Consider the following 23,870-nt stretch of genomic DNA (forward strand, 5'->3'; position numbering starts at 1 on the left):
TTAAATTCGAGGAATTGCACAGATCTGATGCTTCTGTGGGGGTGTGGTTAGGCCAACGGCTGCGGTGAGATCCAGCTTTGCTCCAGGAGGAGCCTTGAATGTGAAGTTCTGCAGCAGCTTTGTAAAGAAGAGGAAAAGCTCCATCTTAGCCAAGTTCTCTCCAGCACAAATTCTCTTCCCTACAGAAAGGAGAACAGAGAGAACGTATCAGTATGAACCCATCATGGAGTCTGGTGGCTGAGGTGTCTACCTGTAGATTGGGACCTTGACTTTGATGTTACTCACCAGCAGAAAATGGTATAAAGGCCTCATTGTTAACAAAGTTTCCATCAGAATCCAGAAAATGTTCAGGATAAAACTTGTTTGGTTTCTTGAAGTATTTGGCATCTCGTAGGACGGAGGTCAGTGATGGAATGATGTGAGTCCCCTGCAAAGATTTATACATGTTTTTTTTGTTGAAGACAATTTGGTCATCTACAATATATGGGCACTATATGGGTAAAACCTTAGGGGTTCTGAATTCCCTTTTAGTATCCTTCTTATATCCTTAGATCTAGATTTAGTGTGTGCGGTGTGTTCAGGTGTTTTTCTAGCTGACGGTCAATCAAGCAGGAATGGGAGGGGGAGCAAGGAGGCAAGCCAACCCTCTGTACTTCAAATGAGCACACTTACTTTTGGTATGAAGAAGCCCTTCAGGGTGACATCTTGAGCAGTCTGATGTGGCAAATTCATTGGCACAATATTGGCAAATCTCTGGATCTCATGGATAACAGCGTCAGTATATGGCATTTGTTGGCGATGCATTACCTGAGGCTCGGCTGAACCAATAACCATTTCAATTTCTTTCTGAATGTTTTCTATATGATATAAAAGTAAGAAGTTATGCTTTTTTTTTTCTAGAATTACACATTAAAAAAAGCACTCTGGTATTTTTTGTTTGTTAATATGGCTACTTTTAGAGTATATTGTGGAAGTTCTTTTAAATATTAGGGGAGAGAAATCCAACTTCGGTCATCTCTAGTTGTCTGCAATCTTGATGTCTTCTCTCCCTATTATATGGATTTCCTAAAGCAGGCTACATCTCCCATGATGCCTCTAATTTTGCAGAGACAGGAGAGGTGGAGTCTTTTTATACCACACTATCTCTTATTTTAGTCCTACCTTGTTTCCTGGAAAATAATGCTTCTCAAGATGCACTAGGTCTTATTTTCAGGGAATGTCTTATTTTTCCAATGAAGAATTATTTACATGCCACATGCACAGCAGAGACACTCACCACAGCACACTCATACAGCACAGCAGGGACAGCATACTGTATGATGGCAGGCAATGGGATAATGGCAGACTGTGTGCACCTCTACATTTGGTGGTAGGTAACAACGGGGATGGTGGCAGGCAACGGCATCTTAATGCCTTGCCTGCACATTTACAAGTGACGGCCGCAGAAGGGAACATTGGGGTTGAAGTAGGTGACGAACTTTATGTCCTGCATGCAGCTGCTCTGCAATGGACAGTGAAAGTAGGAGACAATGGTTGTGGGCTACAAAGAATCACAGTTGCATGCCCGGGTGTTCTGCTCTGCGGGCATGCTTCCAAATAAAAACTTTGCTAGTTCTTAATTTTGGGGGAGGCCTTATATTTAGCAATTCAGAAAAATCTCCGCTAGGTCTTATTTTTGGAGAAACGGTATATAAGTGCATAATATGATAGAGCTCTGTAGCTCAAATATAACTTCTGTACTCCAACACTATTAAAGGGGTACTCTGGCCCAGGGGTATTTTTCTGCTCTGGCCGAGGAGGAGGTGGTTATGGACGGCAGAGGTCACCTACCTCCCCGGTTCCAGCGTCATGTCCTGGATCGCACCGTCCCGCTGCCGCTTCCTGGTGTGAGCTGCCGCATGAGCAGCCATTCAGCGACCAAGGTGGGACTACGCTACGGCCGCTGAATGGCTGAGCTGCCTTGAGACGTCACGTCTCGTGCGGCAGCTCACACCAGGAAGCGGCCGCGGGATGGGTGTACCGAGCAGCGCGATCCGGGACCCGGTGCTCAAACCGGGGAGGTAAGTGAACTCCGCCGTCCATAACCACCCCCTCGCCGACCAGACCAGGAAAATACCCCCATGCCAGAGTACCCCTTTAAGTCTCATTGTATTTCTATAAGAAAAAGCTTCGGCCTGTCTCCTTGTGATTTCTCTCTTCCATGTTTCTTCCTTTCAGCTCTTACACGTGAGAGTGAGGAGAGAACAATGTGAACCTACAGTACACTTTATTCAATAAGAGAGAGAGTCATTGAAATTTTAGAACTCTATAGCCTATTTATGTTTGGACTCAAATACTATATCACTGCTCTCCTTCTGTCTTAGATATCACTGCACTCCTGTGTCTAATATAAAATCTTGAGCAGCAAACAATGTAGATTAACAAGGATGGCATTTTTTTTGGTGAGAAGAGAAGGTATCTGAAAGCTGCCTGGATGTGGTAGATACTGATTTTCTTTTCTGTTCAAAGAAAGTCAGCTACACAGGAAAGTCTGGCATCCTAGGCATACAGGAAATCATACAATAATTCAATAATGAAAGGGTTAGGAACTAAATGTACTAGTACGTCAGGGGTCATTCCAGCCAGTAGTTGCTCATCTCATCTCTTAAAGGTGCTGGCTGTGCCATCATCACTAACAATTCCCGTTTCCCTCCACAGCCCCATAGAGAATAATGAGAGTAGTAATATCTCCATACTTTGAACCTCAGGATACTTCATCATTAATAGCAGTCCCCATCTCAGTGTGGTAGCAGTCGTTTCTATTCCAGCAGCGAACAATTCCACAACAAGAGATGTGAGGTTTTCATCATGGAAATATACCTTAGCATGGGGTTTCTCCTGAAAGGAGCAAAACATTACAGACACATATGTAGAAAAAAATAGATTTGGTTCCATATGATTTACGAACCTTACATTAGCTAAGTCACCGCCCCCATCCCTAGGTCTGTCAGAAAGCAAAATAGGGGGAGTCATGTAAAAATGATGGTGGCCATTAAATTATACTACAAATTATGCCAACATAAAGGGGGGTGAAAGGATCATCAAGGCTGTAGGATAGTGTCTGATGGCCCAAGAGCACATAGTTTACTGCCTTAAGTAAACTATATATGAACGCTTGTGGGAAGCCCATGACCATTACTGTTCAAGATGGTTCTAAATGTTAGTGAGCTAGCCAAACCTTCTCCCAGGAAGTAACAACCAAGCCAATGGGGTTCTCCAGCCAAGGAAATCACCTTCCAACAAGCCACAGTCAAAAATGACTGGACTTGGGAAAAACCCAAGGAAGGTGTTATAAGGTGGAGACCCTCCTTGGCTTGGTTGTTCCTTTACAGTAGAAGGTCTGGCTAGCTCACTGATATTGAGAAACATGTGATGGTGTCTCCACTGAATTTTTACATATATATGCTTTAATTTTGGTTGATCTACCTGAGGTCAACCATCTATCTCTTTCATTACTGTTTGAGGGTTATAGCTCTTACAATTAATGGTTCCAGATAAACAGATTGGATAGATCATCAAATTCGGATCGGTGGAGTGCTAACACCCAGCATCCCCGTTGATCGGCTGTTCTAAACTTACACAGGGATTGGGGCTTAAAGCAGTTGGATCTCTTCGCTGTGTAGTGGCTGGACCTAGCTACTGCAGCTTAGCTGTTATTGACTTGAACTGGATCTGAGCTGCAGTTATAAGTTGCCACCACTACACTGCTTCCTGCTCGTTCACTGTGTAGTGCGGGCATGGAACAGCTGTTTGTGTTAATGCTGGGTGTCAGCACCACACCGATCAGTGATTGACAACCTATTTTGTTGATATTCTTTGCCCGGAAGGCCTCTTCAACGCTCTTCATTTCACAACCAAATCTTTATTATAACTTTACCTCTTTCTGTTTGACCAGAAAACAATCTATCAAGTTCCTCTGGTCATTGACATCCAGTTGGTCCCTTTGTTGTGTAAAGACCTCTCTAATAAATAAATGTAATTCATCAATGGTCGGTCTGATGTTTTTGTGACTTCCCGGAATCCAGTACATCAGGGATGGAAAGGAGTTGTACAACTGTGAAGAAGAAAATAAAGTTATCAAATATTTGTGAATATTGCATGAAAAGCCGATCAGTATTGCTGATATCTGCTTAGAGGGTCTGGGATGTGCAAGGACCACAAAAACAATTCACTGCCTTCAGTATGCTAGTCGTAGGGCCCTATTACAATACAACCATCTGCCCAATCAGGCAGAATGGAACAAATATTGCACTGTGTAATAAAGACAACAATCAGCTAAGGAGCCGACCTTCAGCTGATCGCTGGCCTGTAACATGTTATAAAATGGTCGGTTGCTAGCCAACGGCCACACTCCCCTGGCGTCTTTCTGGTTTGTTTCTGAGATTCCCCACTCACCGCAGCCGCGTCTGACACTTCTGACTCCGACTGTGCCAGTCTTAGCCAGTGATTTGCTGAGCAGCCTGTCATTTCAGAGATGAGTTGATGAGGGTTGTTGCAAGGAATGCCACAAACAAGCAAAAAGGGTAGCGGCGAGCATGGATAGGTAAGCAACATTTTTATAATTTTTTATAAAAAGATTTATAAAGCCACACGGCATCAATAATGGCTGCAGGACATCATTAATGGCTACATAATTGAGATGCATAATAGGCTCTGTAAACAAGCACTGATCTAGCAGATCAGTGCTCACTTACACCAGCCTTCAACCCCTTAATGACCATGGACGTACATTTACGCCCTCAGCACCTTAATACAGGAGGACGTAAATTTATACATAAGTTTCCTAGCAGGTGGGGGCCAGCTGCAATCAGCAGCCGGGCCCTCACCATTAGTGGTGGGCCGGGGGTCTCTGCCACAGGCAGGCTCTATCAGAAGATCGCCGATAACACTGATCCCTGCTATGCTATTGCATAGTAATGATCAGTGAATGCAATCCAATATATGTATGTAAAAGTCCCCAATGGGGACCTCAAAAGTGTGAGAAAAAAAATAATAATAAATGTTTTTAAAAACACACCATAGCCCCTCCCTCAAACTCAAACAAAGCCTTCTTACTATTTGACTACAATAGTAAATCTGGACCAGTGTTTCCTTTCCTTACCTTAATTTGTCTATTTGTGTCTATGTTGCTGCCATCTTATGGTTATATATGTAGGTGCCTATAAGAGAAGTCCCATTCACTAACATTTATGCCTAAATTAGCTAATTCCTACTTGTCACATATCAGATTGTACTATGTACTAAGGGGGGCATTTATAAAGACTGGCATACTAGTACATCAGTCTTATAAAAAGCCCTGCCCCTTTTTGCCCGGATGGATTTACCAAGTGGTGTATTCCTGTTTGTAAATCAACAAATAAAAAAAAATCTTCAGTGGCACTCAATGTTAAATACACCTTTATTGAAATATGAACACGCTTTGCAGGAACATAGAAGACCCTCCCTCCTGGCCTATGACCATTTCACGCCCTCCGACACTTTGAGAAAGTGCTGAAGGGCGTGAAACAGTCGTAGGACGGAAGCAAGCGTCCTCTATGTTCCTGCAAAGCTTGTTCATACTTCAATAAAGGTGTATTTTAACCCCTTCGTGCTGCAGCTAGTTTGGGCCTTAATGACCGGGCTCATTTTTCAAAATCTGACCTGTCTCACTTTAAGCGTTTACAGCTCAGTGATGCTTTAACGTATGCTAGCGATTCTAAGATAGTTTTTTCGTCACATATGGCAATTTATGTTAGTTGCAAAATTTGGTCACTACTTTGTGTGTTTTTTTGTGAAAAACATCAAAATATCATGATTTTTTTTAAAAAAATTGCATTTTATGAACTTTGAAATTCTCTGCTTCAAAGAAAAAAAAAGTCGTAGCACGTAAATTAGTTACTAAGTCACCTTACCAATATGTCCTCTTTATTCTGACATAATTTGGTAGACATATTTTACTTTTTTAGGGTGTTATGGGGCTTAGAAATTTATCAGTAAATTATCACATTTTCGTGAAAGTTTCCAAAACTGATTTTTTTTTAGGGACCAGTTCTTTTTTTAAATGGATTTAGAAGGCTTGTATCCTGAAAACCCCCATATGTGACCCCATTTTGGAAACTAGACACCTTAAAGAATTCATGTAGGGGTATAATGAGCATATTAACCCTACAGGGGCTGGAGGAAAGTATTCACCATTAGGCCGTAAAAAAATGGAAAATTAAAATTTTCCAATAATATATACGTTTACATTAAAGTTTCTCATTTTCAAAAGGAACATGAGAGAAAAAGCACCCCAAAATTTGTAACGCAGGTTCTCCTGAGTAAAAAGGTACCCCATATGTAGGCATAAACCACTGTTTGAGCACACAGCGAGGCTCAGAAGGGAAGGAGCGCCAATTAGCTTTTCCAATGCAGATTTTGCTGAAGAAGTTTCTGAGTGCCAGGTGCGTTTGCAGAGCCCCTGTAGTGCCAATAGAGTGAACCCCCCATAAGTCACCCCATTTTAGAAAGTATACCCCTCAAAGAATTCATCATGGGGTAGGATGAGCATTTTGACCCCACAGGTATTAGAGGAAAGTATTCAAAATTGGCCAGTAAAAATGAAAAACTCAATTTTTTCCAATAATATGTTGGTTTAGTTAGAAATTTCTAAATTTCACAAGAAACAGGAGAAAAAATGTACCCCAAAATCTGTAACGCAGGTTCTCCTGAGTAGAACGGTAACCCATATGTGGGCATAAACCACTGTATGGGCACACAGCATGGTTCAGAAGGAAGGGAGCGCCAATTTGCTGGAGCAAAACCGCAGCTAGTAATAGTTATTAGAATAGCGCAGTTACTAAAATAAAATTTAAAAAAATGAGATTACAGGTAATGTGGGGTGGTTACGGGCAACCTGGGGTGGTTACGAGTAATCTAAAGGTGGTTACGGGCAACCTGGGGTGGTTACGGGTAATCTGGAGGTGGCTACGGGCAACCTGGGGTGGTCACGGTCAACATGGGGTGGTCACAGACAACATGCTGTGGTTACAGCAACCTGGGGTAGTTACAGGCAAGGTGGGGTTGTTACGGGCAACATGGGGTGGTTACAGGCAACGTGGGGTGGATACGGACAACCTGCTGTGGTTACAGACAACCTAGGGTGGTTACAGGCAACCTGCTTTGGTTACAGGAATTGTGGGGTGGTTATGGGCAACGTGGGGTGGTTACGGGCAACCAGGGGTGGATACGGACAACCTTCTGTGGTTACGGCAACCTGGGGTGGTTACAGGTAAGGTGGGGTTGTTATGGACAACATGGGGTGGTTACAGGCAACGTGGGGTTGATACGAACAACCTTCTGTGGTTACAGACAATCTAGGGTGGTTACAGTTAACCTGCTGTGGTTACAGGAAACGTGGGGTGGTTACAGGCAACATGGGGTGGTTACAGGCTATGTGGGGTGGTTACAGGCTATGTGGGGTGGTTACTTGGCAACATGAGGTGGTTACAGGCAACATGGGTTGGTTACGGACAATCTACGGTGATTACGGACAATCTGGGGTGGTTACAGACAATCTGGGGTGGTTACGGACAATCTGGGGTGGTTACGGATAAACTGAAGTGCTTATAGGTAATCTGGGGTGGGTACCTGTAATCTGGCGTGGTTACGGCAATCTGGAGGGGGTCATTGGCAATTTGGGGTGGTTAGAGGCAAAGTGTGGTGGTCAGAATCGACATGCGGTGGTCAGTGGCGACGTGCGATGGTCAGTGGCGACGCGCGATGGTCAGTGGCGACGTGCGGTGGTCAAAGGCGATGTGCGGTGATCAGTGGTGACGTGCGGGGGTTGCATGTAATCTGGGGTGATTACGGGCAACCTGAGGGGGTCACTGGCAATTTAGGGTGGTTACGGTCAACGTCTGGTGGTTATGGGCAACCTGGGGCGGTTATGGGCAACCTGAGGTGGTTACGGGCAACCTGCGGTAGTTACGGGTAATCGGGGTAATTTGGGAGTAAACTGCAATTATTACTATAATTAAAAGTGTGTGTTTAATTTTTTTGTATGTTTGTCACTTTTTGTACTTTTATACATTCATTTTCACTGTATTACTATGATTACTGTGATATTTTCTATCGCAGTAATCATAGATAAGTGACAGAGACCAAATTGTTCTCTGTCACTTTAAATTTTCAGAGTTGGCTGGTTATAAGGCGCACTTCATAACCAGCCTGGACGCCGAGGAGGAAGGAGCTCCCTGGATCTGGTGAGTATATGGGGCAGGGGGGGGGGTGACTGTGGGACGGGGGTGACTGGGGGGGGGGGGACTGACATCACTTTTTATCCCGTCACCAATCATTTATGGTGACAGGGGATAAAAAGTGCCGTGCTCCACATGGCACAAGCGATCAGCGGTATATAGTAAATACCGCTGATCGCTTGTACCCGGACCCCACAGGGGGGTCCCCGATCACTACCTTATGCTCTCCACTACCTACCTTCCCGGCCCCGCTATCTTATTCTCTGCCATCGCCGTAAAAAGCTGATGGCAGCAGAATAAGGCCCCTTAGTGACTGCCGTAAAAACCCGTATCGACGGTCACTAAGGGGTTAAGGTGAGTGCCGCTAAATATTTTCTTTATTTGTTGAGTACATGGACTTGGGCAGGCATTGGGAAACAAATCTACACCTGCTCAGGAGGACATGTAGGTTTGTATAATGATTTATGGTAAATCTGGCACGGGAGGAGGCCATACCTCGTTTCCATCTCACCCATCAGGCAAGCAGAGGATACAACTGGTGTACACCACAGAAAGGGAGCGAATCTGCCCATCTTCTGTGGTGTACGCTGATATATCTCCCCCTATATCTAAGGAAGGAAGCAAGCCTCCTGAAATGCGTCATATCTGTGTACATTCCAAAAAAAAATGTGCTTATTTTTTACTTCTGCATTCCTCCTTTTTATTGGAGCGCTGACATCACTGGGTATGGCCTTTGGTTATTTTGGTTATTTTTTCTCCTTTGCTTATTTGTGAGGAAGAAGAGAGAAGATGGGAGTGGAATTACAGATATAGAAAAACAAATGGGAGAATGTGAACATGGACCGAAGACGGCCTCTGACTGAGCCTAGAGACCACGTGGCTTCCATGCTTTACTTTATTCAGAGGATCTGCTACTTGGACAATGTAGTCATTGTAGTTCTGCTAGTATAGGATCTGTGATAAGGATATTGATACACGGTATTTTGGGATCTCAGTTTCAAAAGAGCCATGCAGAGATTCAGATTGTCTCAGAAAAGATTGTTCTTATCCCCATTCTAAATGGTGGTAAAAACTTGAACAGGAACATAGTCTCTACATGCGCAAACATGGGGAAACGTACTAGAATCATGAAAATGAGTGATTAAGAAAACTAGAAAACTTGCTGACTATTTATGTTTGCTATGGTAGTAAGATCTCAAGTATTGACCTCTGAACCAAAGACTACATAAAATACTATGAAAACAATACATTTACCAAGGCCATAGGGCTACCAAGAGCCTCCATGTTGTTCATTATTATGGTCAAAAGTCTTTGAAGTTTTGGATCACCATAGTCAAAACGATGGCCGAGTAATATAGATACAATGATGTTACCGACAGCAGCGTTCATTATCCTGGAGTTGTCAAAGGGTTCACCTAAAGGGGAAAAGAGTAGGTCAAACTGTAAAGCTATAGGCAGCATTATAGAAGTTGTATTCTTGTATATAGGAGCAGTATTATAGTAGTTATATTCTTGTATATAGGAGCAGTATTATAGTACTTATATTCTTGTATATAGGAGCAGTATTATAGTAGTTATATTCTTGTATATAGGAGCAGTATTATAGTAGTTATATTCCTGTATATAGGAGCAGTATTATAGTAGTTATATTCTTGTATATAGAAGCAGTATTATAGTAGTTATATTCTTGTATATAGGAGCAGTATTATAGTAGTTATATTCTTGTATATAGGAGCAGTATTATAGTAGTTATATTCTTGTATATAGGAGCGGTATTATAGTAGTTATATTCTTGTATATAGGAGCAGTATTATAGTAGTTATATTCTTGTATATAGGAGCAGTATTATAGTAGTTATATTCCTGTATATAGGAGCAGTATTATAGTAGTTATATTCTTGTATATAGAAGCAGTATTATAGTAGTTATATTCTTGTATATAGGAGCAGTATTATAGTAGTTATATTCTTGTATATAGGAGCAGTATTATAGCAGTTATGCAAAAACTGGTAGATACAGGTGCCGGCACTGCCTGATTACAGGCCACACAGATGAAGCTAACTAGTCCCGGGAGTGAGTCTAACAAACACACTGATCTGTGTAGGGGGTGCTCGGACAGAGCAGTGGTGATACAATGTAACGAAGGAGAAATGAATCCAAGCACTCACCCGCTTAGTAGATCTTTGGTGGATTTATTCACACATAACAAGGAGGGAACAGTTGTAGCGGTGCGGGAGCTCAGCAGACAACGGTTTCACGCCTCAGTGCTTTGTCAAGTCTTACGTAAGACTTGACAAAGCGCTGAGGCGCGAAACCTTAGCGCTTTGTCAAGTCTTACGTAATACTAGTGTGTTACCTTTGTAGGATTTGATTCTTTCCAGTAAATGATTTGATTCCTCATTGATCTTGTCTTCTATGGTTCTCTTCCCCATCCCGAAATCTCGTAATGTAGAAAGAGTGAACCGCCTCATTGTTTTCCAGTTATGTCCATTAGTGAAGACAAGACCTGAAGAAGAGATAGTGAATACAATCTATGCCCTTCCCCATTCCTCATGCCCAGCCACATACCTAGGACCCAATTTCATTATGTGGTCATGTTAAGCCAGGAATCATGGTGAAAACAATAAATAAATAAATAAAAATAAAGAGTAAATAAATAAAACTGTTATTTATATGATTAGGTTATGATTACAATGATAGACATCTATGTTTACTGGCCTCGATGGCTTCAGGCTGCTGGGAGCCGGAAAACCACAAGAGGACCTGGGCTGTAAGTATTATGGATCGGTTTGCCGCAATCACATCTTTGGCGAGCCCCCCACCAGACCACCAGGGATGGCTTTTTACAAGCCATTTAAATGCTGACAGTGACATTTAAATGGTTAATTAGCAAGAGCACACAATTGGGTTTAACAGCTGAGGTTGTGAGCCTTCTCTGTACCCCCATAGGGACTCCATGATGTATCAGGTACGTTATTCGTCCATAAGAGGTTAAATTATATAAATATGGATCCTAAATAAAAAGTGGCCAAACCGCCTAACAGCTCATCTTGACTTCTGAATTATCTAGGTAACAATAAAGTATTCTATAGAAATGTTACCGTGTCCTCTTGTTGCCTCCATGAAAGCAGGCACAGCCGGTCTGTCAGCAAACTCATCTGCGTAATTGACAAGAGCTTCTTTCACGGTGTCATATCAGCACAGCACAACCATCTTCTGGACTCCTGCCTTTATGCTGAACACTGGGCCGTACTTCTTAGCCAGCTGCAGTATAAAATATAATTCACTAGTTTTAGATGGGACTATGCCTTTAAGAGGCTTAAAGTGTTATTGTTGTTATAACTTTCAAAATCTAAATAGTAGATGTAAAATAAAGTAAGTTTGCAATTTACATTCATTATTATTTATTTATTTTGTTTGTTATCATGCTTAAAAAAAAAAGATATACTTACCAGAATTCCAGGTCCAGTCTCCTAAAGCTTTTTAGTCTAGTGCTAGTTGAAAAAATATAGACTAAACACGTAAATTCCGGCCAGTACAGAGAGTCACAGCTCAATGCGTCCGTCAATTAAATGACTGCCTTCTCTGTGAGCGCTCAGATGACCTGGGAAAAACGGAACTTCCTGTTTTCTGACTCTTCGAAGAAAAAAAAAGTCAGAACACAGGAAGTGTCGTGTTCTCCATGATAACCAAAAATAAAATAAAATAATGAATGTATATTTCAAACTTGCCTTATATCACATCTACTTTTAATTTTGAATTTAAAAGTGTTAATGACAGGTAGGCTTTAATTAATAGGGAGTGTTTGCCATCTGTAATCAAGCGGAGCTTCTGAGCTTCCTTTATAGTCTGCCTGTAACTGCACGCCCAGGCCGCCATGATATACTGTACGTACGTCATATTGTTATATTATGTAATTCCTCGCTTCCATCATTCATCAGGCACACATGCCGTGTTACACGGGGAGATGTATGGCTGATAAATAGAGATGAGCGAACCGGGTTCGGGTTCGAGTCCATCCAAACCCAAACGTTCGCCATTTGATTAGCAGCGGCTGCTGAACTTGGATAAAGCTCTAAGGTTGTCTGGAAAACATGGATACAGCCAATGACTATATCCATGTTTTCCACATAGCCTTAGGGCTTTATCCAACTTCAGCAGCCACCACTAATCAAATCCCGAAAGTTCGGGTTCGGATGGACTCGAGCATGCTCCAGGTTCGCTCATCTCTACTGATAAACATGGATTTTTATACATTTTTTTTAATGTAATATGATAGTTTTGTAGGTGCAGCCACACTGATATAGTGGTGATAAGGTTACAGGCATTTGGTGCCTATAGGAATATGAGATGAAAACCTGGTCCAGTTTATAGGTCCACCATGTGTTGCTATAACAGGACCAGTACTTGTCGAAAATTATATCCATACTAGACGGTCAAGGAAGTGATCCGGTCACTCAATAACTGGACAATCAGAAGTAGGAAAATTTCCTTGTAGATGATATCAACATTAAAAGGAATCAATAGATCACTGAACTGTCATTGATCTTTGGATCTTACCTCTTGGAATGATAAGTAAGGTTTATGAACATTCAAGCTGAGCATATTCCCGATTATCGGCAACGGCTTTGGCCCAGGAGGATAATTCTGAGGAACATCTTCCTTCTCTTTGTATAAAACAGTTATCAAGAAAATACATACTATGATGGATAATAGAACTGAGACTGGGTCAAAGGGCAACATATCCTCAGAGGAACCTGCGGGTAGAAAAGGGACTTATAAACTATGGAAAATGTTTATAAATTGAGCTTGTAAAAATATGTTTATAACTCATGCTTAAAGCGTAACTGTCATGTTCTTTTTTATTGCAGAAATCAGTAGTCTAAGCGATTTTAAGAAACTCTGTAATAGGTTTCATCAGCCAAAAAAGCCTCTTTCTGTACTCAAGAAGCAATTTCCCAGCCCCCCCCCCCTGACTTCTTATCTGTGTATTATCAGGCAAACACGTCTTCATTACAGAGAAGCCAGTGAAGACGGGTTCTGCTCTCTCCATTGTAAGCCTATGAAGGGGGGAGGGGCTGAGGGAGATGAGGGAGCAGGAAGAGGTGACATTAAGGTCAGCTGTTTGTAGACTCTCTGGGCACCTAAAACGCAGGATGCTGGGGTCAGAAAGGTCAGTGCTTATCTATGAACCTACTGAGAGAAGATTGCAGGGTGTTGTGCTGTGCAGGACTGCTCCGTGCTCAGTCACTCCTAACAGCCCCTCCCCTCTCCATAGCCACATAATGGAGACAGAAATCCTGCTTCATTTGTTGTGAGGGGGGAGGCTGGGAGATTGCTTTTTCACTACAGAAGGAAACTCTTTTAGTACATAAAACCTATTACAGAGTTTCTTAAAATCGCTTGTACTGTTGATATTTAATGTTTTCAGAAAAATGGCCCTGAAATGACAGTTACGCTTTAACCCTTTAAGGACAGAGCCAATTTCGATTTTTGCGTTTTAGTTTTTTCCTCCTTGTGCTTAAAAGGCCATAGCACTTGCATTTTTCCACCTAGAAACCCACATGAGCCCTTATTTTTTGCGTCACTAATTGTACTTTGCAATGACAGGCTGAATTTTTGCATAAAGTACACTGCGAAACCAGAAAAAAATTCAAAGTGTGGCGAAATTGAAAAAAAAAAAGCATTTTGTTTATTTGGGGGAAATGTGTTTTTACGCCATTCACCCTGGGGTAAAACTGACTTGTTATATATGTTCCTCAAGTCGTTACGATTAAAACGATATGTAACATGTATTACTTTTATTGTATCTGATGGCCTGTAAAAAATTTAAACCATTGTCAACAAATATACGTCACTTAAAATCGCTCCATTCCCAGGGTTATAGCACTTTTATCCTTTGGTCTATGGGGCTGTGTGAGGTGTCATTTTTTGCGCCATGATGTGATCTTTCTATTGGTACCTTGATTGCGCATATACGACTTTTTGATCGCTTTTTATTACAATTTTTCTGGATTTGATGCGACCAAAAATGCGCAATTTTGCACTTTGGGATTTTTTTGCGCTTACGCAGTTTACCGTACGAGATCAGGAATGGGATTAATTAATAGTTTGGGCGATTACGCACGCGGCGATAGCAAACATGTTTGTTTATTTATTTACTTTTATTTATAACCTGGGAAAAGGGGGGTGATTCAGACTTTTATTAGGGGAGGGGGCTTTTTATTAATAATGACACTTTTTTTTTTTACTTTAACACTTATACTAGAAGCCCTCCTGGGGGACTTCTAGTATAAGTGCTTTGATCTCTCATAGAGATCTCTGCAGCATAGATATGCTGCAGAGATCCATGAGATCGGCACTCGTTTGCTTTCAGCTGCTGCAGCCGGAAGTAAACGAGTGCCGAGTCGGGGACGGCGCCATCTTGGAGCGGTCCCCGGCTGGCTTCAGAAACGGAGATCGCTCCTCCGGGATAACATCCCGGAGGAGCGATCTCCTCCACTAGACACCAGGGAACGGCTGAATCCGGTAATCGGATGCAGCTGTCATGTTTGACAGCTGCATCTGATTACTGTATTAGCGGGCACGGCGATCGGACCGTGCCCGCTAATACCTACGGTCCCGGGCTACACGCGGCACCCGGGACCGCCGCGGTTCAGAGCGGGGTCGCCACGCGGCCCCGCTCTGAACTCTCTTACCGGCATCAGGGCGTAAATTTACGCCCAATGTCGTTAAGGGGTTAAGCTTAAATGGGTATTTCAGGGATTTTTTTTTAATCGATTGGTATAAGAAAGTTACATAAATTTGTAAATAGCTTCTGTTCAATAATCTTAAGTCTTCCAATACTCGTCAGCTGCTGTATGTCCTGCAGGAAATGGTGTATTATTTCCATTCTGACGCAGTGCTCTCTGCTGCCACCTCTGTCCATGTAAGGAACGGTTTTCTATAGGGATCTGATACTACTATGGGCAGTTTCCGGAATGGACAGAGGTGGCAGATGGAAGCACTGTGTCAGACTGGAAAGAATACACCACTTCCTGCAAAACATACAGCAGATGATAAGTACTGGAAGGCTTGAGATTTTTAAATAGAAGTAAATTACAAATATATATACAGTAACTTTTTGACACCAATTGATTTAAAAGAAAAAAGTGACCCTTTAAAGGCTTCCATTTATTAAATATAAGGTATTAAAAAAATCTGTATAACTTTCTAAAACCCGTAGATTTTTAAACATTTTTTCCTCTCTGGAGTACCCCTTTAGATTAACCCCAAACTTCCCAGCTCACTGAAATCTCCATCCAGTTGCAAGAGACATGCTCCATTGTAAGTATTTGGGTCGGACGTTAGTAATAGCCAATAATATTTTACTTGTATTAAAGCGTTAAGTATATATAACTATATATTTGTTAGTGATTCAGCAATCTTCATAATAATTAGTATTTGTGCAAGCTATATGTAGTCATAACAATCCTAGAGATGTCTATAGTAAAAGGCTTGAAGTAGTGGTGGAGACGGCACTGCTGCGGTGGTGGTGCTCGTGGTGGGATGGCGTCCCAGACGTAATGTAGAAGAAATTCAAAATCAAATTTAAATCTGCTTATCTATTATGTGCAAAACATCACACAGTACAGGAGGACGCGTTTCGGCATATTGCCTTCATCAGTTCGATGTAGTAGTGTATACAGACAGTTTAAATAGGTACAGAAAGACCGCGAAACAGTAAGGGGAGTGACTAATTAGTGACGTCATAATGACGTGACATAGTAAACAAAAGCACATGTTCATAAATTAAAACATTGTCACATCCGGATACAGAGCACAACATAACATGATAGCTGTCCATCCTACAGGGGAGGTATAGTGGGGAAGGGGCGAGGGGACACCAAGAGTAGTGGGGAGCGAGGGTGACCGAGTCCCGGCGTCATAATTAACTGTGTTCGTAGTAACTGAAGTCCAGATCGTTACAGAAGTGTGTGCGCTCCGGCGCATGCGCCTGAAGAATGCTGTGTGTCGGCTTGAAGCTTCTTGGAGATACAGCGAAGTACGGTGAGTAGAGCGGCATCATATTAGGTGAAGCGACGTTATGGTAAATAGAGCGACATAATGGTACATGGAGCAGCATGAGAGGGAAACCAAGAAATGAACCGCATTTGAACTACACGCTGCAACATTGACAGAGTACCACACACAGAGCAAAATCCCGAGAGGACTACGGGTACCGCTAAGACCTACTTTCTTTACCGACGACGAGGCCTATTGTAAAGACTTCGAGCACATCCTCAACAAATGCTCCTTTGATATCATCTTACTTACCATAGATAGACTGCACAAGGAAATCGCCACTACCCGTGAAAAGGTTCAAGCTGCAGAACTCCAATTGAGTGACACTCTGACTACTGAAGACTTCAAAACCCTGAAAGAGAACTTGGAACAACAGATCGACTCCTACAAGAAAGAAACAGAGCAGATCAAGAGGACGAAGTTCCTGAGAGATTCCGAGGACTATTTAAAGAACACAGTATACAGATGGCGGGACCCCTTGGCAAATTCCCGACCGCACTACGTCAGAAGTGGATATCGCTCATCCGGTTCCAGCAGCGAGGCATCCGGCACAGGGCGCAACCGTTACCCTTTTCCCAGGCGCAGCAGGGGCAACCGTTCAAGAAGACCAGGCGGGCGGGGAGACACCACTGCCGCAGGGACTCCAATGCAAAGTCGACCTCAGGTAATGAACAGTCGATAGTACTTAATATTTCCTCTAAGTCATTGGACAATGTACAGATAGAACTATTGCAGAAGGGTCTCTCCTTTTGCTCAGTGAGACCATTTGATACTTTTTAATTGGACTTAGAATTGCAGAGACTATACCGGAATATACGCCTGAAAGCTCATTTTTCATCATTGAATGATAATGTTATCTCTGATGTTATGCACACTGATGTTGGCACAGCACTGTCACCAAAAATGTTGGGACTCAGAATCCCGAGTAGATATTCTCCACCTCGTACCTATCACCCAGTAGAAACTTTTACACAGTTGGTACAACAAGAGGTAGAGAGAGTTACCCGTACCTTTAACTCCCCTGACATGCACATCAGGAACAACATGACACTTACAGAATGCAAGGCCCTTAAAGATCTAATAGATGACCCCACCATCAAGATTAAACTCGCGGACAAGGGGGGCTCCATCGTTATCATGGACACAACCACCTACAGAAATGAAATCCTAAGACAACTGTCTGACACTACAACTTACAGACAACTACAAAAAAAAACCACTATCTGAAATACAAAACAGAATCCACGAGGTCCTGGATAGACACTTACAAAGGGGCACCATTGACACTAAGATGAAAACATATCTTACAAAAAACCATCCCATCACACCTGTCATCTACGTTCTGCCCAAAGTACATAAAACCCTGACGAATCCCCCAGGTAGACCTATAGTTGCATCTATAGACTCTGCTCTGAGTCCACTGTCTATATGCTTAGAAAAAATCCTTACACCACTGATCAGAAAAACTACCTCCTTCCTACTGGACACGTCACAGTTCCTGGATATCCTGAGAAATACCATAGGTATCTCTAGCGGGACATGGCTGGTAACCATCGACGTGGTAAGCCTCTATACGTCCATAGAACATCAGAAGGGCATTTCAGCCACTAGGTGGCTCTTACAAGATAGCACCTACTCTCATGACCAATTGACCTCCTTGACCTTCTAGAAATAGTACTGTACGAAAACTACTTCATGTTTGAAGGTAACTACTACCTCCAGTGCCGTGGCTCGGCCATGGGCGCTAACGTGGCCCCCCCTTATGCAAATGCCTATATGGCATTTTTTGAGGAAAATCATGTATATACACACACACACACACACACCGATTTCTGCAGATATGCCAAAATTTGGCACAGATTTATCGACGATATTTTTTTCATATGGGAGGGGCCACGCAACAGCCTTGATGCATTCTTTGCACATCTCAACTCGATATGGCCTGAACTGCAGTTCACCATGAACTGCAGTACCGAAACAGTCGACTACCTGGACACCAGGGTCACCAAAAATACTGACGGGGGCCTCATGACAGATCTCTTCCGCAAAACGACAGACCGTAACAGTTTACTCCACTACATGAGCGCACACCCAGACAGTATAAAAAAAGCCATCCCTAAGTCGCAGTTTCAACGTGTGAGACGCATAGTCACTGACCCCGCGACACGGGAAACACGGCTTAATGAAATGGAACAAAAATTTTCCAATAGAGGTTACCCCAAACAGATTCTCCAGGAGGCTAGAAATAGCCCCACACGTAGTGAAGACTCTAATGCTAATCTGAAACGTATCCCATTTGTCCGCCAATATCACCCTCTCAGCCCACGCATTGATTACGTGATCCGTAAACATTGGTCAGTTCTCCAAAAATCCTATCCTCAAATAGAGGAATTTCAATCACCACCACTGATCTGCAATAAGAAAGCTCCTAACCTGTACAACAGCTTAGTGAGAGCAGAGATGAGAACTGACCCCATGACATCTAGCCAAAGGACACTACTACCTACCAGACCGGGCACCTTTGCGTGCCTTCACTGCGCCCAATGCAACAATGTTATGAGAGGTGATGAGATCCGCCATCCGCACACGGGCAGACCATACAAAATAAAAGGTCATTTTACCTGTGACACTAAAAATGTGATATATTGCATCAAGTGCCCATGTGGTTTATTATACATCGGCGAAAAGATCCAGGCGATACGGGATAGAATCAGCAAACACACGTCTACAATACGTTGTAAGAACCTCACACTACCTCTGCCATTCCATTTCAAAGAAAAAAGCCACACAGTAGCACAACTCAAATTCCAGGTCTTGGAGAAGGTCACACTACCTAAGAGAGGAGGGGATCTGAAGAAATTATTTCACAGACGTGAGGCCTACTGGATACACACCTTACAAACACTCTCACCAAAGGGACTTAACAGAGAGTATGAGTTATCCAGCATTCTAACCTAAATTTCGTCTTGCCATTATAGACCCCTCAACCATTTTGACTCCAGACTCCCGATGGGGATATGGTCGTCTGCTATGAGGTACGTTCCCCCCCCCCCCCCCTGACATTCATTTACAGCCCATTTATCATGATCATTTGTTATAGGCGATGTTTTTTGTTCTCGTTTGGTTACTATTTATGTGGTAACTACTGATTTATTTGTATATATTTTACATTACAGTCACTCTGTATATATTATATAGCACTCTCATTCCCCCGGGTCACAGGCCTTGTCTCCCATGCTTTGACGTGCCTGCTATCACTGTGATACGTTACCGCTGTATTATGATGCTGCTCCACGTACCATTATGTCGCTCTACTTACCATAACGTCTCTTCACCTAATATGATGCCGCTCTACTCACCGTACTTCGCTGTATCTCCAAGAAGCTTCAAGCCGACACACAGTATTCTTCAGGCGCATGCGCCGGAGCGCACACACTTCTGTAACGATCTGGACTTCAGTTACTACGAACACAGTTAATTATGACGCTGGGACTCGGTCACCCCCGCTCCCCACTACTCTTGGTGTCCCCTCGCCCCTTCCCCACTATACCTCCCCTGTAGGATGGACAGCTATCATGTTATGTTGTGCTCTGTATCCGGATGTGACAATGTTTTCATTTATGAACATGTGCTTTTGTTTACTATGTCACGTCATTATGACGTCACTAATTAGTCACTCCCCTTACTGTTTTGCGGTCTTTCTGTACCTATTTAAACTGTCTGTATACACTACTACATCGAGCTGATGAAGGCAATATGCCGAAACGCGTCCTCCTGTACTGTGTGATGTTTTGCACATAATAAATAAGCAGATTTGAATTGGTGAAGTGCCGGGACTTTCTTCTACATATAGTAAAAGGCTTGACTGACCTTGAGTGTTAGGAACTGATAGGGATATGAAGATCATGAGACCTGACAATTGCCAAATACCGTAATTATTGTAATTTAGAGAACAGCTGAACAGCAGTCTTATCCATTAACCCAGTATTCCGCACACTGAAGATGTGGACTGTTACTTCAAGTAAAAAATCATATCAAAAGAAGGTACTGTATACCAATGCACATCCTTATGATGGATGCCAAAAGGAAAGCCTCCTACCACGGAACATGTGTCAACTTGCTCTAACACCTATTTAACAGTTTCACCAAAAATAGTTATAAAGTGTGAGATGAAACTTAAAAACGGCTGCCTTGTATTGGGCATGTATGTATCTAACAGATATCAGGTAGGGGTCTCTCCCTTAGGACCACCACAAAAATATATATCAGTACACATTAAAGAAAAACTCACCTGAAATCTATGTCAAGAATCTTAACGTTCTAATATAATCCAGGAATGAGCTGATCAGAAGAGAACTATAGGCAGCTACCCGACCTTATATACAGACGCCTTACCTCTAATCCCGTCTTTTCAGGAAGCTTTGTATAACGTGAACAATGTACCTGGTAATCCCGGCAATTCTCCTTCGGAAGTACCCAATCTATACTCGCTTTGCCTACAGTGCTGGGTAAAAAGATCCCTCACGCAATGCTCTTTTTTTTTTTTTTTTTCATATTTTAGTAATGATTTTCATATATAAGATAAAGAGTCAAGTACAAAATACTCATAGGAGCACAACAGTTAGACAAGATGGGATAGTCGAGTGAGAGGCCCATCTTGGGCTAAAGAAACAAGTAATGTTCTATGTAGGTCAGAGACTATTTAGTTCATAGTGATCAGAAACCGTTTCAGCATATTAAGAAGATATCAGCTGAAACGTCGCATCACACTCACCTTGCTGTGTTGCACTGTTTATTGCTGTTTTGGATATGGAATAAAATCACAACGTTTGAATTTTAAGTTGTGCTGTGGGGAATTCCTTGAGATATATATAACAAATTTGGTCAGCTCTCCTAGAACACCATTCACGCTAGGCAGGAGCATGTTGCTATGGCTGAAGTTGCAAACACACAAAAACACAAATAAATGCAACAGCTCACCGCAATGGCAAGACACAGACCCACTACAGACATGAAAATAGTTAAAAGCCCCCCCCCAACTGACCAAAAAAACTTGGTGGGGTAGTTTACACCATTTTCAAATGTTAACCAAGAGCCCCATTATTTTTCTGGAAGTTTTTTTTTGGCAGTTGGGCGGCGGGGGGGGGGGGGCTGCTTTTAACTATTTTCATGTCTGTAGTGGGTCTGTATCTTGCCATTGCGGTGAGCTGTTGCATTTTTTTTGTGTCTGTTTTTGCGTGTGTGTGTGTGTGTGTGTCTGTGTGTGTGTGTATATATATATATATATATATATATATTATATATATAATATATATATTAGAGAGAGAGAGAGAGAGAGAGATCTTTGTCTTCTGCTTGTTAATCCCTTTTTTGTGTTGCAGCAAATACTCACTCACTGCAGTACATGAGGGGTTAAGCAGAAGGACCCATGCTCTTACCTTCTCCCCCAGGCCCCCTTACTGCACGGGCCCCATAGCAACTGCCTACACTGCCTCTATGGTAGCTACGCCACTGATCCAGCAGTTATCCAGCACTGTTATAAGGTAGTGGAAAAAGCTTTAGGACAAGGGTTAGCTCAACTAGACTTCAACCATATGTTTCCTATTAAAATACAGTGTGTTGTACGACAAAAAAATCAGCCTGAAGGGGAATCTATCACCAGGGGTACTCTATTAAACCAATAGGGTAGGTAAATAAGGCGCTCTGCTGCCAAAGGTACGGTATCTTTACAAAAGTGGTATACCTATCCCAGCTTATATAGTTTTACTTTTGGGGCTTCTCAAGTTAGGTATTTTTGCAAATATATCAATTAAGCTAATCTGTCTCTTCCTGAAATGCTGTTCTTTCCCACCAATTATTGAAAGCTTGTTTCTAGGTTATTGACCACCATTCTGTTTAAAACTATGCCCAGAAAATAAACTTCCAAAACTAAGCTCATAACAAATTGTGCCCCTGAACCAAGCTTATAACATAAACACATTACCAGAACCAACTACATTAGATAAATACAGAACCAGAACCAAGCTTATAACATAAATATATAAATAATAAAAATAACAAGAAATATAAAACCGAGTTACATACTTGTCCATACTCCCCGGTATTCTTCTAGCTTCTGCCAAAAGCTGCGGCTGGGACTTCTGAGCCGGTCTTTAACCCCTTAAGGACAGAGCCAATTTCGATTTTTGCATTTTCGTTTTTTCCTCCTTGTGCATCAAAGGCCATAGCACTTCCATTTTTATACCTAGAAACCCACATGAGCCCTTATTTTTTGCGTCACTAATTGTGCTGCTTCTGCTGCAGCCGGAAGTAAACGAGTGCCGAGCCGGGGATGGCGCCATCTTGGAGCAGTCCCCGGCCGGCTTCAGAAACGGAGATGGCTCCTCCGGGATAACATCCCGGAGGAGCGATCTCCGCCACTAGACACCAGGGAGACGCTGGATCCGGTAATCGGATGCAGCTGTCATGTTTGACAGCTGCATCTGATTACTGTATTAGCGGGCACGGCGATCGGACCGTGCCAGCTAATACCTATGGTCCCGGGCTACAAGCGGCACCCAGGACCGCCGCGGTTCAGAGCAGGGTCGCTGTGCGGCCCCGCTCTGAACGCCCTTACCGGGAATAGGGCGTACCTATACGCCCTTTGTCGTTAAGGGGTTAAAGTGACAGGCAGCTCAGCCAATCACTGGCCGTGGCTGTGTTCTGTCTCAGCCAGTGATTGGCTAAACGGCCTGTCGCTTCAGAAACTAGCAGAAGCTAGAAGATCAGCAGGGAGCATTAACAGTATGCATACAGTTTATTATTATTATTATTATTATTATTATTTATTTTTTTACACATTTAATCAGCCGTTTTATGTTTAGCAATGTGTGCCCGGCTGCTGCAGATTTTTAGGCAGGATTAAATAATAGAGATGAGCGAATAAGTGAAATATTAGAAAATTCGATTCGAATAGCCTCCGATATTCATATATTCGATTGAATATCGAATCCCATTATAGTCTATGGGAGAAAAATACTCGGACTTGTCTTGAAAGATGGTACTGCACTGCACAACATGTTGTTAAGGTCCAGAGGGCCCTGTTATACAAGGATGTGCCATGTCCTCAAGTGGTTAATGAGAGAAGGAAAAACATAAGCAACAAAATAAAAATCACAATGACTGGAAAGGGTTAAACCACAAAGTGTAATCACGTAATATTTAAATATCAACCTTTGCAGTATAAGAAACCATAGCCAAGTACAATACATATAAAACAGCACCATAATTCCCGTCCCGGGACGGAGATATCCCGGTGAGAAGCTGGCGCGCGCGCTGTGGGGAGAGGTCCGGCGTCCATAGAGAATTAATGGAGCCGTGCGGCCGCAGCAGAGATGAGTCCGGCTCCATTCATTCTCTATGGACGCTGGACTCATCTCCACAGCACGCGCGCCGGCTTCTCACGGGGATATCTCCGTCCTGGGACCGGCTCTGGCAGCGGGACTCAGCGACATGAGGTAAGTATAAGGGGATCTATCTGGGGTCGGGAGCCTGTCACCCCGGCGCAGGGGGT

General features: G+C 42.8%; 1 pseudogene; it reads right to left on the minus strand.

Moving 5' to 3' along the window:
- LOC138796024 (cytochrome P450 2K1-like) lies at positions 1–12,997 on the minus strand (annotated as a pseudogene).
- Between the last annotated feature and the right edge of the window lie 10,873 nt (positions 12,998–23,870).

Source organism: Dendropsophus ebraccatus, chromosome 6 (genome assembly GCF_027789765.1).
Source record: "Dendropsophus ebraccatus isolate aDenEbr1 chromosome 6, aDenEbr1.pat, whole genome shotgun sequence".
Taxonomy (NCBI): Eukaryota; Metazoa; Chordata; class Amphibia; order Anura; family Hylidae; genus Dendropsophus; species Dendropsophus ebraccatus.